The sequence below is a fragment of the Panthera leo genome, chromosome D1 (genome assembly GCF_018350215.1).
Source record: "Panthera leo isolate Ple1 chromosome D1, P.leo_Ple1_pat1.1, whole genome shotgun sequence".
Lineage (NCBI taxonomy): Eukaryota > Metazoa > Chordata > Mammalia > Carnivora > Felidae > Panthera > Panthera leo.
The window spans coordinates 51,591,590-51,612,487 of record NC_056688.1 but is presented as its reverse complement, the minus strand read 5'-3'; positions in this window follow the sequence as shown (position 1 = coordinate 51,612,487).

The window sequence follows — 20,898 nt, the reverse complement described above, 5'->3', positions numbered from 1 at the left end:
GGGGAACAGATTTCTAGTCCAGTCCCTTGCGTGTGTTTTCACCCTCTCTCTTTCCAGCTACTTTCGAGGAAGTGCTTTTCTTGCATGATCACAAAGTGCTGAACTCTCCCTCTTTCTCTTTCTCCTCTCCACAAAAACAGCTCCCAACAGTCCACATCTTTTCTCTCTCCCAGTTAACCTCTCCCCACCATGTACCTGCTGAGTTCTGTGGCTCAAGTTATACAGATTGTTGTGTTAATCCTCAGATCAATTTCCTAGATGTTCAAAATAGTTTGGGACTGATCTAGCTGTGTTTCGGGGATGAGACAAGCTGAGGGTCTCCATGCTGCTCCACCATCTTGATCTGAGACTCTACATCAATTTCTTTAAAAACCAGTCCATGTGCCCATTATCAATGTTTTATAACCCCAAGAGGGGTCCACACTGACAGTGCTCTTTCTCTTTCAAATTAAACAAATAAACATTAAAAAAAGAGTATGTTCTTCAAAAATTACCATGAAGAGAGTCAAAATGTGAGCCTCAAAGTAGAAAAAAGATATTTAGAACACATTTAAAGACAAGGTATTAACACCCGTAATATATAAAGTACTACTAGCACTGCAAGAAAAAGATAACCAAACAAATAGAAAAATGGGCAAAAGACATGAACAGACATTTCACAGAATAAGAAACTAGAATGATCACTTAATATATGAAAAGTGTTCACCTTCCTTACTAAAAAGGAAAATGGAAATTAAAACCACAAGAAGATACCATTTCATTCTCAACAGGCTGTTCATAATTTAGTATGTCTGATGATACTCAGCACTGGCAGGATTATAGAGCAACAGTAACTTATATTATATTGGTAGAAATGCATTTGATACAATTATTTAAAAATAGTTTGCTATTAGGGGCGCCTGGGTGGCTCAGTCGGTTGGGCATCTGACTTTGGCCCAGATCACAATCTCACGGTTCGTAGGTTCGAGCCTTGCATCAGGCTCTGTGCTGACAGCTCAGATCCTGGAGTCTGCTTTCAATTCTGTGTCTCCCTCTCTCTCTGCCCCTTCCCTACTCACACTCTGTCTCTCTCTCTGTCTCTCAAAAATAAATAAACATTGAAAAAATTAAAAAAAAATAGTTTGCTATTATCATGTCAATATGAAGCTTCACATATACTATACAGAATTGATAATGAATGAACTATAGGCATATGCTTCAATATATATGAATTTCATAAAGCTAATGCCGGATGAAAGAAACAAATGGAGAAAAATATATCCAGATGACACATTTATATCAAACTTCCAAAAGATACAGGAAATTAATGTAGCAAATATAAAATAGAGGTAAATAAAAGATAACTCAGAACGGATGTTCAATAGTACTGTTAATGTTGTCCTTAAGAATGTGATAAACAGAAAGTTTCTTTTGGATACATGAAATATTTTAACATGAAAAGAAGGTAAAGCCTCATAGTTTCAAACTGGATAGCATTAAGAGAATGCATAAAAGCATGTTTGCAGACAAAGGGTAGAACAATCCAGTATTATTAAATAGGTTGTAGCACAATGAAGAGGTAACTACTGACACAAAAAAACATACACACAAAGTTTTGTGTGTGTATTATAAAGCTTCTTTGGTCGTTTCTGATATTTTTTAGATTTAAATGTCATGTGATTAGTAAAGTCAAAATTATTTACTTTTGTTTATGTTTATTTTTGAGAGACACAGAGTATGAGTGGGGGAGGGGAAGAGAGACACAGAGGGAGACACAGAATCCCAAGCAGGCTCCAGACTCTGAGCTGTCAGCACAGGGCCGGATGTGGGGCTCAAACCAACAAACTGCGAGATCATGACCTGAGCTGAAGCCAGACGCTTAACCAACTGAGCCACACCCAGCCACCCCAATGTTAAAAATGATCTCTAATTATTTATATCCTATAAGTAAATGCTAATTTATAGAATATTGTATATTATTCTATACTTTGTTTAAAAATTTAAAATAGCCTGGGCACCTGGGTGGCTCAGTTGGTTAAGCATCCAACTTCAGCTCAGGTCATGATCTCATGGTTTATGGGTTCGAGCCCCACGTCGGGCTCTGTGCTGACAGCTCAGAGCCTGGAGCCTGCTTTGGATTCTGTGTTCCCCACTCTCTCCACTCCTCCTATGCTCATGCTCTGTCTCTGTCTCTCAATAATAAATAAATGTTACCAAAATTTTTTTTTTTAAATTTAAAATTGTCTCCTGTGAGCCAAACTGATAACTGTGATAGAAAACTTACAAAAATTTTGAATGTATTAGCTTTCAATGGCCATTCTTGCAATAATTTTTCATTTAAACATTATATCGTACGTTCAATTTCAACGCATGAATGACTGCCTGAAATTCCCAAGAATCTAAACAAAGGCATTTTCTTAAAGATCCTTTCTTGAACTAAATCTCAAGATTATGCTGTTTATTGAGGTTTTATTCCCTAGTATGAATTAGAAATAATTTTATTGAACAATTTTCACAAATTGGAAGGTTGAGCTCAATCGCATTTGTGTAAAGTCATTTGTAATACAGCACACACAACAGATAAAGCTAACTCTCTTTCAGTAAATGGTGTATTGATTTTACAGCTGTGAATGCATATTGTACTATTTAGAGAAAATGTCTGTTCCAGTATCTGCCTCTTCCCTGGGAATATGTGTCCACAAACTAAATAGTAAGGTGAGAACTCCTCTAATTTGTTTACATTATGTGTTATTTACCCTGGAGTATGCTAACTATTAGAGAAAAGAAAGAAGTATACATGACATTGAACAGCTTATTTTTTATTAAAAGAAAATGTGCATGTGCACACACACACACACACACAGAAAGGAAAGAGAGGGAGAAGTAAAACAAGAATAAGGCAGTGAAAGAGAGATAACCCATTATGGGTAGGCACTGTGCTAGTCATTGGCCATATAAAATCTAATAAGGAATAGTCCCTCTGTATATGATTAAAGCATAATGAAGTGGACTGTCAAGTTCAATGTCTTTGGAACAGGGCTGTAATGTAGATTTATAAATGGTGCAGGAAGAGCTCCAGGAGGAAGAACCTAGGTAAGCAACAGTAGACCAATGGGTGAGACTTAAAGGAGTCTGCTGAGAAGGTGAGAGAAGAAAATACACTCAAAGCAAACTCTACCTAATCCTGAAGTCTGAAAGAAGCCACATTTAGAGAAAAATACATCATTCACTGAGTTTGAAGCAAGAGTACATAACATACAGGCAACGAGACTAGAGAGACAAGATAGAACAGGATCAAAAATAGCTCTGAAATCAGAGGATGTATTGAGTAGAGGAATAGCATACTCATTTAAAAAAGTGAAATATATTTCTCTGGCAAGATTCCACAGGTCTCTGTTTCAAGAGGACCATGAAGTATATAAAAGACTGTTCAAAAATCACTGCAAATATGGATGCTAATATATGTATGTTGTTATAGATGTCTGAAGGTGAACAAGTGATATAAAAACAAAAGAATCTCAGAATCTCTTTAAGGAAATAGTTATCACATAATTGGGAGTCTTCAAATCTGGGTGCAGGGTATAAGAAGGCCCTGATGATTATAACTACCACCATTTATCATGTGCTGCCTATATACTAGGCACTCACTAAATGTCTCATACTCATTGTTTTATTTCATCTTTCCAACAACTCTAAAAGTAGGTTTTTTTGAATTCCATTTTCAAGATGAAACATCTGAGACTGAAAGGTGCTAAATGACTCACCTCAAATCATGAGATTAGTAAAGGAGAATAGTGCCTGACTTCAAAGCCTGAGCATCTGAATGTAAAAAAGATATGGAGCCTACAACACTGGTCTAAACATGAGGAAGTCACCTGTCTGTTTCATGACAAGTCACCTTAGACTCCAAGACAACAGAGAAACACTAGCACAAGGATAAAGTTAAGCCAGATATCAAGAAGATAACCTAAAGATCAGGAAGAAATGACTACGCCTGGGAAAGAGGAAGCTGAAAGAGGTGTAGAGCCTGCCTTTGTTGCCTCCTGCCTGGGGTTGGCCAGACTCATACAGGGTGTGCATGCAGGACTCTCTGACAGTATGGGCAATGACAAAACTAGCAAAAGTAGCAATATTCTGCATATTGGATACGTACTATACGCCTCAGGGTCTGTGCCAAAGGCCTTTACACATGAACTAACTGGTGTGCAAAGAAGTGATGTGACTTGTCACTGGTTATCCACACCAAAACTCATTCCCTCATGTAGAACTGCTTTCCACATCTGACTGAGTATAGGAGATATCTGAATGACTATGTAGAGCTAGTATTTAAATTGATATATCAATTTACTTTAACAACTTTTCTGCCTTGATCACATCTTGCTGCTTCATAGAGTAATACAATGGATGGATCGAAGGGGATTTGACTTTCAAATAGTCCTAGTTTAGTTGCAGAGTTAGATAAGGGTACATGTAATGAGTTCAATAACAAGTGCAGTGTTTTCAGGTTGCAAAATTCTTTCATGGGTTGGGGGTGTGGGAGATATTCAGAAACGACCTATTACTAAATTGATGTTAATGCATTTTTCCCAGGTGCCCTAGGCTATACACACGAGCTAAGCGATATGGAAGTCATCGCACAAAAATTTAAATTCACAAAACAGATACATGAAGAAATATTTATTCTCAAGAGAAAAGGCAATTTTCACACTATGCGACGATTTCTTTAACTAGCGAATTCCCCCCTAGTGCATTTCAATTAGGTTTCCATTTACAAAGGGAAAAAAAATCAATTTGCGTGCAAGTTTGTGGTGACACATCTGTTGCATTAAAGCAAAATAAGGTAGTATCACTTTTTAGATATTTGAACCAAGTCCTGGGTAGAAAACACTTTGAAAACCACATACTAAAATAATGCTTACTTCTAGATGACACACTTGAAAGTGTCCTTCAAATCTCCACTTAGTTCAGTCGATGACAAATTCACCAGTAGAGTGTTCAGTGAATGCCGGCAAAATTCCCAAATTAGTTCCTACTGACGAACTCCTTTTCTAATATATTTTTTTTCTTGCTACTATCATCTGTAAACAAGTTGACACTGGCTTCTTACACACAGGACTTATCTAGACTTCCAGCTGTTTGGCTGATAAGGAGATTACTAAATAAACTTCTAACTCAGCCAGATGCTTAGTGGCCATGTTTGACTTGAAATATTTTCAGCTCTTTGGATTAACAAAGAGCTAAAAGAATTTAAGGATAAAAAGAACTTTCCCCTCCCCACCTTTCAGGGTAATGTTTATTCAGAGGGATATAGTTTTCAGACTTTTGATTGGCATCCTTGCATAAAGCAGCATCTCATCAACTGCATGGAGAACATGAAATTTATTGAACGCATAAACAGTAACTATGGCTGCAAAAGAAATTGGTTTTGTCCTTGCAAGAATGAATAACCTAGAAAAGATTTCCACATAAGCAAAATCTCTTACACAGATGTTCTTTCCCTGAAAACCTTTAGCAATAACATAATGGCCAGAATGTTGGTGTTGGTACATGTAAGTCAGTCTAAATAGCTTCTTAAATACCAAAGGGGTACAAGGAAAAAGAAAACACAGCACTCAGAGTAAAGTAAAAAGATATGTGTTTTTAAGTCCTGGATTCTCCCTGGGACTACCTGCACAATACTGCCTCTCTTTAATCTTTGAGAGCCTCCCTTTCCTCATATGCAAAGTAGGGACAGAAGTATCTCCATCCCATGGCATACAATCTGTGAAGTATTAGCTATTTATATAGATTTGTGGTCATTTATAACATCTCTTCTCACTTAGCTCTTCTACAAAACAGCTAATTGATTATAAATATCCCTGAAAATATTTTCTCTAATAACTGCTATAAATTAGCTGAATTTAACCAACGTTAATCGGTAGTTCTGTGCTCTGTGCCCATTACTGTTCTGATTACTCAGGTGAGAAGCATGACCGTGTTTAAGAATGTTTTGCTTTTCTTACAAGATATAGTAGACTGATTACAAAAATGGTACCAGTTTTCCATTCCTCCCTGCAGCCATGCTTTCTGCATTGTAACTTTGTAGCTCTATCAAGATGTACAGAATATATCCCTAGCTCCTTCATCTGTGCTGACCTTCTAATTATTAACAAATTGTGATGGAAATGATGATTGGCCAGTTATAACTCTAGGCCTCAAGAGACCTTGAATGTTTCTATTCTCTTGAAGTCCTGCCACCGACATGAGAATAAGTTTGGACTAGGGTACTGGAAGAGGAGATATACCATGTGGAGAAAAACCCACTTGTACTAGCCACTGGCCTCCTAGACTACTTACAGAAAGTTGAGCCCCAAACATCTGAGAGTCCAGACTATATCAGCATAGGTCCCTACTCAAATTACCACTGATTGCAAATCCATTGAGTGAGTTTAGCTAATTCCAATCACACTAACAAATAAATTGATGAGGTCAGAGTAATGGCTCAGGAAATGGAGACAAATATAACTAATGGGGCACAGAGCAAGAATAGGTCATTGACATATAAAGGATTCGGGGAGATTTTTCAACATCACACCATTAGGACTGAGTCTGAAAGGTTGCAAAATACTGGGAAATATGGCAGGTTTCCATGTAAGGACATTTTCTGACATGGTAAAACCTTTATACGATTTAGAAGAGGGGCTGTTTGAAAAAATGTAAGCAGATTTGCATGTTAGAACTCAGGCAATGATGTAGACACTTCATTGTGAGTATAGGAAGGAGGAGGGAGTTCTATTGAAGCCTACTTTAATAATCATTCATCTAAAAGACACTGAGGATCTCACACGAGAAACAGTCAATGGAGATAAAGGGAAAAAATGGGTTTGAGAAGTATCAGGAAGTAGAATCTATGGGTGCAATTGTTGCTTTTGGTTGCAGTGCAGAAGCACCCAGCAGAAAGGTGGCATATTGCAGAACTGACAATTCTCTTATTCCAACTGCTTTTTAGAAACCCACTGTGTCATTCTGATGGAAGAATTCAGGCTCTGGAAGAATGTCTGCTTTTGAAAAGGAGAGAACACCAGATCCCTACAGATACTGGTGACTGGGTTTAGGTCTGTTGGGTAGTCTGCATTTAGACCCCTTGTAGATATAATCGGGGCAGGTGCTAGAGGTTACACATCCCTGAGGGTGGCTTTCTGAGGCACTGCTGGACTCTAGGTTCAAAGTTATAGTAACTTCTGTGGACATATATGCCATTCTGAAATCAATGGCGGGAGTGACCGTTTACTTTCACTTTTATCATTTTACCTTTCTTTTTCCCCATTAAGCTCTAACTGTGCCTTGTTTCAGAGTAGTGGACTGTGAAAGTGGGCTAAGAAGATTAAAGTTCTCCATGAAGAAGGTATGAAATACGACTCTGACAATTTGATGCTGATCGCTTGTGATGTGTGAAATTAAATCCTTATCCAATGTGCCTAGACAATGCAATTAGTCTTGGGTGTCTACATTAGGAAACATTCCTTATTTAATCAATGCAGGAGCTCAGCTCCAAAATAGAACACTCTGAGAAAAAAAAATAAATGTAAGTCATTCAGTACCCCAGGTTTCCAAGGTGGGGGAGTAGGTGAGTGGTGATGACAAGGAAGAAAGCAAAATTAAATGATTTATCTCATGAGTAAAGGATATACACTCTGAATCTGTTTAATATCATTCATGCATTTATGTATCCATCCTTTTGCATTTATTTGTTAAAAACTACTATGTATGAGAAACTTGTTTTAAAGATAGTAATGAACAAAACAGAATGAGTCCCTGCTTCACAGTGTTTACAATCCCCAGAGGAGTGAAAAGGCAGACATTAATAAAAATAACTGCATGATTTAAATTATGTAAAAACAATGCAGAAGCAACACAAATAGCCAACATGACAGCAAGGCTTTTGTCCAACTTTTCAGAGCCACAATGGTATGTACCAAGCACTGCCCCCAAACCTTAACATACAGTGATTTATGTAATCCTATGCAATTTATGTAAATTAGAAAGTAAGTACTATTATTACTTCCATTTGGGGGATGAGGAAAATGAAACAAAGAGAGGCAAATAGTTTTCCCAAGATGGTCCACCTATTTAGTGGCCAAATCCAGAGTAGAAGCCAGGTGGTTGGGCTTATGGAGGACACACTCTCAGCCACTGTGCTATCTGAACCAAGTAAGTTGATTCTCTTCTCTATTACAACACATTTCAATCATCCTCTGTGATCCAGATCCAAGCCTTCTGTGACACTGTCATCAAATCCCATAAAGTTGACTCTCCCACATGGTTTTAATTAAATACAAGAGAAATCGTGCAGTGGGGTTATGAGCACCCAGTCTTATACCAGCCTATCTGACTTCAATTTCCTGACTCTGATAATTATAGATTGCAAAAGCTTGAGCAAGGTACTTAGCCTTTCTATGCCACCAATATGCATCCATCCTAGAGCCACTAGCTAGACCACTGGTAGATCACCTACAGTTTAGAAAAATTAGAAACTTAGAAAGGAAGACCCCAGCCATATTGCTGTGATTTGGTATGCTCAGACTATACCCTCAAATACCTAGAATGATACCTAAAATACAGTAGGTGCTCAATAAATACTGACTGACCAAATGAGACTCATTCATGATCTTCATCAGTCTACTTGTCTACCTATTAAACTTTCCAACAACTTTGGGTGACTTGGTATTCTCTTAATTTCTTATATCTATACCACTGTATTACTCTTTGCCTATAAAGAACCACAATACAATCCCTTATCAAAGATCTATGCAGTCAGATATATGGTAGAATCAATGGGGGGGGGGGGGGTAAGGAGTATTTTATAAAGATAAACCGGTTCAACTGAATATCATAATGCCTTCAGTAGGGCCTGGGAATCTGGTAGTGAAAATATCTTAATATATCTGGAGAAGAACATATGAATATTCACACTAAAAGAGATTAACAAAGACTAGCATACAGGTTCATTTTAGATTTTGCTACTATTTGAGCTTCAGAAAATTTTTTTTTTCACTTTCAGAGTATGCTGGTCTTTGCAACTATAGATAAGGCATTGTGGGCTGTCCTCTCCTGGTACCATGATCTTGTTTGGTCTTAAACTTACTCATATCTCCAGGGTAAGACCTCAGAGTATGTTCCTGGCAAGTTTATCCTGTTTCTTGAAGCTGAAATTGACCTCCCTGCCCTCTATCCCCACCAGCCTCCTTTCCTCTAACAGTGTGATGACATTTCCAGCATTGTGCTAAATTTAGATGCACATATACTTATTCCCCTTTCTGAATGGAAGATCCTTGAAAGTCAGGGAAACACCTTACTGATACTTTATCCTTTGCACTAACAAAGAGATTATCCTTATCATGAGTAGGGCTTAATTGAACATAAAAGATGTTTAGATTTTGGAGAGAAAAGAGTAGACTACTGAAAAAGATAACAGTAGAAGGTGAGACTGCAATTCTATATACTGATTACATACTACATATGGGCACTTACTACCATGTTGCATAGCTTACCTAACTCAAAACTAGCAAGTTTCCATGACAAAGTTGAGACTTAGGGATTGAATGATTTACATTTAAATAGTGACAGCAATATAATTAAAATTTAAGACTGCTTGACTTTAAATTCTGTGTTTTTTTTCTCGCTCTATTCTCCACCCAGAAAATATGGTATGGTCTAAGGAAATCTGAGGAATCTTATTGAATTTTGAAAGCAGTTTGTAAATCTCATGCAATTATGGATACAAATGTGAAACAGAAGAGTCAAACAAGGAAACAATATTTCCCTGAGATGCAGCTGAGAACTTCAGGGCTAAATAAGTCCTCTCACAAGGTTAGGAGTGCTGGAGGAATTTATCACCCTTATTGTTGCAATGAAACTAAGGAGAACGGAGATAATATTTAGAAGGAGTCACTAGGTACAACAAGATTGCAAACTTAATTGTAATGCTGATCCCCTCTGTGCCATCTTATTAAGCAGCTAGGAAAATCCTTTATCACAAAAGATTTCCAAGGATGTGACCTTTTCCTTTTCTCCATTTCTATTTCACTTAAATTATCACCCTGAAGATTTCAAAGGGGCACTCTCAGCAGTCTGATAGATTGGAGCCCCTCTCTAACTAAAAAACATTGATTGCATAAAGAGAAAAAATATCAGAGACCTCCCCCATAGATCTGTGAAACCAAATTTTTTTCTTTTTTCTTTTCTTTTCTTTCTTTCTTTCTTTCTTTCTTTGCTGTCACTTTGAAAATGACAAAGTAGCAATAAAATAATTGCTGGAATATCTTGTGGTGTGATTATAACCAAGAAAGCAATTGTGAAGATGGCAGTAAATTTCCATTCCCTTTCTCTCATGTAACTTGGCGGTGAAATGTGCTCAAGGCACAGAGGAGGGGGTGATTTGCTCTGTGAGTGAAGCTGGAAACTCAACCTGGGCTGTGGAGATGAAGTCTTGCTCTCTCTCAAATCTGTACTAAAACCTTGCAAACGGGATCAGCAGGTCCTGAATCTTTTAAGTATTTTTACATACATATATGTATGTGTGTATACATGTGGCATTGTTAACACTCTCTGTTGGACACGTAAATATAGCTGGCTTTTTAGGAGTATGTTAGCTCTGAAAGGTTAGGTTGCCTCAAGAAACATTTCCTTCTGAGTTTCTCTGCTGCCCTTCAGTAAAGTCCAAACACGGTGGTCTGCTGTTGTGGTCTGCTCTCTGACTACATTTATAGACCTCCATCCGTTCATGCCAGATAGTGTAACATTCAGACAACCCTAGAATAACATGGGTTCAAAATGGGTGGCTTCACTTACACTTGGATTTCTTTCAATGTGTACAATACCGTACTGTAAATGTATTTGTTCTTCCTCACGATTGTCTCAATAACATTTTCCCTAGCTTACTTTACTATAAAAATACAGTATATGGTATATATATCATACAAATTACGTTACTTGTTTATGTTATCAGTAAATCTTCCAGTCAATACTAGGCTATTAATAGTTATGTTTTGGGGACACTGAAAAGTTATTGTAATGCTGATCAGATTTTCAATGGCACAGCTCCCCTAAAACCACACGTTCAAGGATCAGCTGGAGTCTTCCTTCCTATAGCGTGACATTTCTCCCTCCCGGGCCCCACCTAGGTTTGTACCTTCTCTTCCTTCTGTCTTCCCTGCTTCTCTGGATCTTCCCATATGGTCTTCATCTCAGAAGCTTCCACACTCCTTCTACATGGACCCATGTTGGGCACACTTTTCCAGGCTGAGGTCATTGCCACATATCTCTGAATTTTCCCTTTGCTAGCCGTGCTCATGCCTAGAATCATTTGATTCCTGGTGGGCTTTCCTACTGAATTATGAGCACTGGAAGGTTAGGAACAGGTTCAGGTTGTTAAACTAATACCCTTAGCCTTTAGCACAGTGTCTGATGCTTGATAAATATTTGTTGGAAAAATAAATGTATAAAATAAATTAATTTGTACACAGAAAAGTCATTATTAAAAACTGGTCATTTTAAACAAGCAATTTTCAGTTGCTTACCTCCAAAACTCCAAAGACAAAGTAAATGGGCAATTTTTTTTCCTCTTTGACCTCACCTTTGAGCAGCTGTGGGGCATGTAAGTAGATGCTTACTCAGGGTTGCTTAAGTAAACAAGGTAGCCAAGCTGAGCAGAAAGTGTTGCACTCTGAAGCAGGTTCCTCTAGTTTAGTTCTGAAGCTTCTTTTAGAACCAAGTTGGCAACAATCAACAATTATAAGTTAAATGTCAATAGATCTGTTTTCTGCTTGTTGTTTATTTCATTTAAAGAATTAAACAGATAAACAGAAAATGATGCTACAGTATTGACATTTGTAGCTTTTTCAGTAAGTATAGCTTTTTAAAATTAAATATTGTTTACACATGTTACATTAGTTTCAGGTGCACAACATAATGATTCCACAAATCTATACCTTATGCTATGATCACAACCATACCTACCACCTGTCACCATAAAATGCTATTAAAATAACACTGACTATATTCCCTATGCTGTACCTTTTATCCCTGTGACTTATTCATTCCCTGCGTGGAAGTCTGCTTCTTCTATTCCCCTTCACCCATTCTGCCCACCCCCATGCCCTCCCCCTCTGGTAACCATTGGTTTGATCTCTGTATTTATGGGTCTATTTCTGGTTGTTTGTTTGTTTGTTTGTTTGTGTAGCTTTTATTATTATTATGCAATGGAAGAAAGGCGTACAAAGATGAGTTAAATCAGATATAATTTTTATCTTCAAGAGTCCCCTAATATAATCCAGGGAATAAAACCAATTTGTAAAGAACAGATTACAGAGTGATTTATGAACAACACTTGAGGTTCACACTGAACATGAATATTCTTTTGAGGGCGCAAGGCTTCTGTCAGGGTGGAAGGGACCACACAGAGTTAGAATCTTAATTTTATCAGTAGCTGTGAGTTCTTGGGAAAAATATTTAGCTTCTGTGAAGGTTGGTTTCCTTAGCTGAAAATGTAGGACATAGCACCGCGTATTCTACAGAATTATACTCTGCTATAGTGTAACAATGCATGTGGGGGATGTAGCAGAAATGCACTGATATTCCAGCACCTGTCATATGCCAAGAGCCCTAAGACTTCTGTTCATAGTCTGGAATATGATTGATGCTCAATAGAATGTTATATTAAAATAGTAATAATAATAAAACAATGTGTGAGACAGCTTTTGAACTTGGGCTTGAAGGATGAGGTGATTTAGATAGACAAGTTATTGAACAGACCAGGAGTGATAATATATTCTAGATGAGGACAGAATGTGAGGAAAGGGGCAAAGACAGGTAAACCACACAGCACGGCAAGAGAGTGGTAAAGTGATTGCATGACCCAAGGTCACACAGCTAGTCAGTGGCAGAACAGGATCCTCTGCATGTTACAACATAACTTCAGAAACAAAGCAAGAGATGGCATTTGAGATGGCTTGAGTTTTAGGAAGATGGTTTTGGTGATTATTTGCAAGAATGCCTAGAAAGTATAATTGAGTCCCTACCATATTCCAGGTGTTGATCTGGGACACTGGAAACATGCATGTAAGTCATTCTGGTAGAAAGTTATGGTGCTGCCATATGAGTGAGCCAGTAAAGTAGGTATTGGTAGAGGTAGGAAGATGATACTACTACAGACGACTAAGGCAAACATCATATTGTGCTTACCGTTAGAACTCATCAGTATGTGACCCACAAATAATGGCCATTTCATAGAGTTGAAGTCAATATATTCCAGGGATTACTTTAAGTGTCTTTAAAAAAAAGCATCCATTAAATTCTCATAGCATCCCATCAGATTGGCACTCTTATTATTCTCATGTAGTGTAAAGAAACTGAGGGACGTTTCCAAAGAGTCTGAGCTACTTAATCAGGGCTCAAGGGACAGGCACATTCTAGAGATAAAATTGAGAATGTCATGAATGTCAACACAGGAGTTGAAGTAAGAGGACAGATGGAATTTCAACACGTTTGAAATAGATCAAGGAAAGGATGAATTTAGAAATGTGGGGGAAAGGTCACCAATATCGCATGGAACTTATCTATACTAAAAAGTTACCCACTACCTACCTGAAATTTAAATATGTTCTATATTTTATATGCTCCTGTTTTTATGAGCAAACAGCAGTTTATCACAAGTAAAAATGTAGAATCCTCCATGTGATGGGTGACCTACCTGATTTATAGATAATCATTTGTTATCAGAAGATCTGGAGTACATCTGGCTCTACCCCTTTCTACACCACATTTTCAGTACTTTTCATCTGCGTGTATTGAAAATGACTTCGAAAATATGTTTGTAAGAGAAAATTTATTAATGAGCTCATGTACACACATCATACTTTGTACTTGGAAACATAGCAAGATGAGGAACACTGCTTTCCTTCTCTTTTTCACAGTAACATTTCACAGTAACATTGTAAACATCACACATTGTGATATGTAGACACTTTGGCATATATGGCCACTAAAAGGACTCCGTCTCCTGTATCTCCATTTCTAGCCCTATAATGGGGAAAATATTATTATTTTATTTATCCTAGATTTACATCTACATTTACTCTGCATTTATTCTGTTCTGGCTCTCTACAAGGCACTAGGGACTCAGAGTCAGGCAAACGAAAGCCCCTGGAGCTCACAATCTGATGGGGATACGGGCAAGGTTGAGAAGCAATTATGAAAATGAGTATTTTTTTCTACAGTGGAAGAGATTCCACAAATACAGTTTTTGGTAACTTTTCAATAACCTCCTAAATGATCATCCTTTTCCAAATTCTGCTTAACCTACCTTTTATACCAATCTCCTGTAGCATGGATGCATCAGGTTACTCTCTTAATTAAAAACCTTTGATAGCTTCCCATTACCTATGAAGTTCAGACTCTGCAATGACAGAAAAAAACACTCATAAACTGTTGTTTGCAGGCTCTTTTGCTCCCTTGCTTTTTCACTAGCCACAGCTCCTCCCCACTACTCCACCCCAATGAGCCCCTCTTCATTCTTGAAGGCTCATTTCAGTTGTCTCCCATCTTATGGATCTTGTCCTCAGTCTTCAAAAAAAGAAGGGATTGATTCCCTCATACTTCTATATAGGACGCTGTTGCATTTTATACAGCATTTATTTAACACCCAGAAGATGAACGTGGAGGCTAGTTAAAAAAAATTCTCAATTAATGTTTGTTGAATTAAATATACTTATGTGTACTTACTGCATAAAAGTCTAAAGAGGTAGAAAAAATATTGATAATTCTAAACATTCTAAGTATTTAGGATTGATAAATTCTAAACATTCTAAACATCTAAACACATATGTATATGTGTATATGTATCTGTAAATATTTTATAAGCAAATATAATATAATATAAATTTATTATAATGTTGGTAATTATGAATTGAATATATATCTTCATCATCAGCATTATCACAGCTACCATTTATTGATCACTTGCTATGTGTGAAACCCTTTGCTTTGTGCTTATATGTTTTTTTTTATTTTATTCACTTATTTTGAGAAAGAGTGAGAGTGCATAAGCAGGGAAGAGGGAGAGAGAATCCCAAGCAGGATCCCTACTGTCAGCTGTCAGCACGGAGCCTGTCGTGATCTCGTGAACAGTGACATCATGACCTGAGCCAAAATCAAGAGTCAGATGCTCAACTGATTGAGCCACCCAGACACTCCTGTGCTCATATGAACTTTTATTTCATTGTCACAACAGTGACCTTAAAGTAGTTTGCAAAAGAAGGAAACCTAGAGGTAAACTGGGGAAGCAAATTGTCTGTGGTTAATGCTTATTGAGTATTTGAGTTGACCTTAAGGTCTAGACCCACCTGACTTTAAAGCCTGCATTTGTCCTAACCTTTGCTTAGATTCACACATACACAGAGATGCATACAGAATATGGATAGGATAGATAGACCGAACTATAGAGAACCATATGCACATGTGTCACAGATAACAGTTATAGAAATGTATACACATATACCATAAACTCTTACCTATTGAATATGACAATATTGTGAGTATATATAATTATATGAAATACATGCATGCAGTATGTTATAAATGTACATACAGAATAAACGAACATCTCTTTCTGTTTTCAAAGTTCATGCTTTGTTCACAGGCCTAATATTTTATTAGGCTAAAATAAATTTTGGATGAATAAATAAGCACATATGTATATGGATTTTTCAATATAAATATATTTTTATTTACCCATGCCTTTTTTTAAGAACTGTGAATAGAGGATACAAGAGATTCTTCAGGTTAAGAAATCCATAGCAACTCTCCCTCAGTACTCTTGCTAGCAACAGCTGCCATCCCCATGTGGTGGAGAGGTGTGGACCACCATCAGTAAGTGTTAATTTGTCAGTCTAGTTGAGACAAGGATACTATTATAAAGCTTTGTTCTCTGAAAAAATATGTAATCACAGCTGGAATTCAGGCACTTGCTTTGATCACAAAGGCAAGGATGTGCAACAAAAATGTCTTTGTGTTTTGGATTATGTTTCTGCTGTTACTTCCTTTATTCTCCAGCTTGGGTCAGTTGCATTTGTATCTATTCTTTCAGATATGCTTACTTAGCAAGGTACATGCACTAGTAGAAAATCTCCCCTATCCTCTTTGCATCTAAGTAAGGCTTTGACAATTCTTGAATCCCTTTGAAGCAAGTAAAAACATTGCAGTCTATTCCTACAAGGGTTACAGAAGTAAGTCTGAAGAACTTGGGAGGTACTCAAGATTCCACTACTTGCTGTTTTGTGACCTGGGCACATTTCTTAATCCCTGATCCTCAGTTTTTCCATCTCTAAAATGGCAATCATACCACTTACACGATAGACTTTTTATAAAGATTAAACGAATGATGCAATGCGTATAAGCGTTACAGAGAACCCAATAAAATAAAAGGGAATCATTAAATCAGCAGCAGTGAAGATAACTGGAAGGGACTATCAATTCTAACAAATTGCAGGACAATGGAAAGTAGGTGAAAATCTATTGATGAATGAAGTAGACATGGGAGAACAAAGTACTGAGGAGTGAGTATCCATAAAGGAAAAAACAGTTTGCCTGGTAGAGCTCAGAGAGGTACTTGTAAACATGTTTAAATAGTAATAGTCCAAATCACAGTCAGAAATCCAAAGTAGATATTTCAGAAAGATGAAAGGAATAGATTTCAAGCAATAGACAGAATGACTAGAGAGCTAGATGGTATTAGTGACATAGTAATTTGGCAAATGTTCCCTCTCTCCTTGCAAAATAAAATAAAACAATTAAAAACTTCTATTAAATATTATAATAAAATTTTTAAAAATATGCAATGTTTATTATGTGTCAGGCACTATGCTAAGTCTTTGCACACATCTTATTTAATTTTCAAAACAATACTATTTATTTGGTGCTTCTTTCACACACATTTAACAGATGAAGAAGCCAAAGCATAGAGAGCCAAGCTGTTCACGGACACAAAGTTAGTATCAGACTCAGAACAAGAACCCATGTAATCCACCCTAGAGCCAACGTTCTTCATCCCTGTATCATACTACTCCTATGAAAAACATGATTGGCTTCTAAATACAAAGCCAATGCCATATGTCATGATTTTAGCTATTGGTGGAGGGTAATAAAAAATAAACCTTTGACCTGGATGGAAGGAACTTTTTCAAATGGTACAGGCAGAGTGATAGTTCACCCAAAAAAAGAAAAAAAAAAATCAAAGCTTCAACACTTGGCTTGGCAGTGAAGGGCATTGTTGGCAAAATAATAAATATTGGATTTTGTTTTTAATGCAAGTCTAAAGACACAATATAGAAGATGGGAATATGTTTACCCAAATACAGGTGGCTTTGGGCTTGGTGGTATGAAACAAAAGAAAGAACCCCAGAAGATGAGGACAAGGTGAGAAGGAGGGAGGAGGCACACAATATGGACAAGAAGTTTATGAGAGACTATCTAAAGTTGAGAAAACAGGAAAGAAGTTCAAATTATTCTATTTAACTAAATACAATTGATATATTGAAAATGTATCTATAATAATTAGGCTAGGGTAATAGAGTTTATACAAATTTAGCTAATCATTCCATAGAATAAAATAATATATGTATTAAATTGATTAAATCAAGAAAATTGTTTAATTGTATTATTTAGACTTAGAATGGTAATTACAAAAAGTACCAGTTAAATGGTTAAAAATATGGAAAATAGATCAGGGTCAAGAAGAGTACAGAGAGCACTGGGATGAAAGAACTCTTACTTTCCTGTCTAAGCTTTACACAATATATGTGTCTGTGTATGTAAATGTATGTATACATTTGTATATATGTGTGTGTGTGTGTGTGTGTATACATAAGTATATGTATATGTACATATATATGGCAACCATTGATTATTCATGTAATGAAGGGATAAATCATTAAAAGAGATAACATTTGTAAGCTCCTGCCCATACACATCTTCATTCAAACATACTGACATCACGAGAAGGAAAGCATCAGTTTTCTTCCCATATCAGAAATCAGAAAAGTGAAGCTCAGATGGGTAAGAAAACACAGTGTTCAGGTTTAAACCCAAGTATGTTTACTCTACACCCTCTACTATTAACCCCTATACTAGGTATAGACTCTTGATTTCCTCTGTTCTTTGCCCAAGTTATTTTCTATACCATTATGTTATCCTGAAGCTGACATCTTGCCTGTCTCAATATCTAAATATTTATTAGTCCCTCCTTCAATGTGATTTTGTGAGCCTGCTTTCTGATAAGGTTTCTGGCAATAATCTAATTCCAAGATACCCTTATAGTCCCTTATTTACAGTCACCATTGAACTACTAGTTTAAAAAACATATGAATCACCAGGATCTTATATCCATGTCTGATTTGCAGACCCCACTGGGCTATTTAATAATCATGTTAATATTTCCAGAAGAGCTCATGAATCCCACACTCCTTCCTATAATCTGTCCTCCCTGATCTTTTTCCTCACAGTGAATGGCACCACCAAGCACTTGGTTACTAAAGCAAAATAGCACAAGTTAATCCTTCATTTTTTTTTCTTTCTGTTATAACCAATAAAAATACAACAGCTGGCCCTGTCTACCACCAAAACAAATCCCAAACAGATCCTCCCCCCTCCATTTTCACTACTCCAGTTCAAGCCACCTACCATCTTTGATACTGTAATTTTTCCTCAAATCTATTGTAATGCGTCCCCATGCTTTCAGTCTTGCCCTCCCCTAACATAGTCCTCCAACAACACACAATCTTTTAAAAACTTAGATCATGTTCCTTGTCCACTTAAAATGTTTCTATTACACTTAAAAATAATAAATCAAATTCAAATAAACTCCTTACAATGGCCTTTATGAATTAGGTTCCCTATATCCTTAACTTCTCACAACACTTTTTCACTCTGTATTTCAGCAAGGTTGGCCTTGGTGTTTGTCAAATACTCCAATTTTATTCCCACCTGGTTGGCCTTACCTAGAATTCTCTTCCAAAGATCTTTCTTTATGTGGCTGGCTCTTTCTTTGATTCAAGTTTGTTTAAAATTTATCTTCTCAGTGCGCCTGGGTGGCTCAGTCAGTTAAGCGTCCAACTTTGGCTCAGGTCATGATCTCGTGGTCCATGAGTTCGAGCCCCTCATCAGGCTCTGTGCTGACAGCTCAGAGCCTGGAGCCTGCTTTCATATCTGTGTCTTCCTCTTTCTCTGCCCCTCCCCTGCTCATACCCTGTCTCTCTCTCTCAAATTTTAAAATTAAAAAAAATATTAAAACTTACCTTCTCAGAGAAGCTTCCCTTGACTGCTTCAAGTAGCCATTCTCTATCACTATATATCACATTTTGATTCCACAATAGCATTTCTCTATAAATGACATTATTATTATTTATGTGATTTACGTCCTTGCTGTTTTATTTACTGTAATATCCAAGAATGCATTACCTTGTCTGTCTTGTATAACAGGAGTCTAGAACAATTTCTCTAATATCCTCAGAACCTAGAACAGTGCCTCTGTAAATTTTTGCCATATGAAGACCTCTGAATATTTGTTGAATAAATTAACCAACAAACAGACTACTCACACTCAGGAATGATCAATGTGATTTGTTAAAAACAACCAGACAGATCAACATCATTAGGGGAAATCTACATCACCATCAATATCATTGTCTTTCTTGCTTTCCTCTGAAGAGCTGTATCTGGGTGATAGTCCCTCAAGAAATTGGATGTTCCCTGTAGGGTAATAAAAATCTCTAAATGAAAATCATCATAAGCAACGACTGCAAATCCTGACTAGGAGCTGACATTGGTTTATAAGTGGAATAAGAAAATTTACAAGTGCATCACTAATTCAAAACGGCTCTTGTTTCTCTGTAAGGCTTTCTTTTCTTCCTTTTCTTTTTTCCTTCCTTCTTTTCTCTCCCTCTCTTCCCCCTTTTCCTTCCCTTTCATTCCCTCCCTTCCCTTCATTTACTTCCTCCTTTCCTTCTCTCCTTTGTTTCTTTCTTTCCATTTCTTTCTTTTTTTTTTCTTTTTGTTTTGAGAGAGAAAGCGCATGCACTTGAGAGTGCAAGTTGGGGAGGGTCAGAGGGAGAAGGAGAGAGAGAATCTCAAAGCAGACTCCACGCCAAGAGCCGAACTCAGTCTCACTACCCCAAAGATCATGTCCAGGGCCAAAATCAAGAATTGGATGCTTAGCCGACTGAGTCACCCAGGCACCCCTCCTTCTTTTCTTTTTCTTCCTCTCTTTTCTTTGTTACAACTGCAGTGTATTCTCCTATATCACACCAATAATTCCATCTTAGCAGCAGGAGTACTTCTTCCCCAAGTGAGAATAGCATCATCAGATTCACCTTCCTAAGAGGGAGATTCAAGATTAAAATGCTGGGAGTTGCTATCCTTTGGGAGGTGGGGGTTTGCAAGCCAGCTTTCATATTTCAGCTCAAATCCTAGTCTTCTGTTTCCTCTTTGTGTGCATAAATACACTTTAGTTTTTCCATTTTCCACATCTATAGAATGGAAATATTGATACCTCAAACTATTATTGAGAGAGTTAGGTGTGAAAATACTATTTGCCATGTTAGGCATAGTATCGTATGCATATTTCATACAGCTTTCAAAATACTGCCACAAACACGCCATGTGATGGATATTATCTCCTATTACATGCATGGATGAGACAGTGAAGGCTCAGAGTAGCTAAGGGACAGTTCTGAGCAGTAGAGTCATGATTTGAATCCAAGCCTTTTTTAGTGATTCTTCAATCCATGTTCTTTATGTTATTCCACTTTTCAGAGGAATCATCTTGTGGGATCCAATGAGCTGCCTCTCTACCAGTCCCCAAGCTCATCTCTGCCACCAAGTGATAGA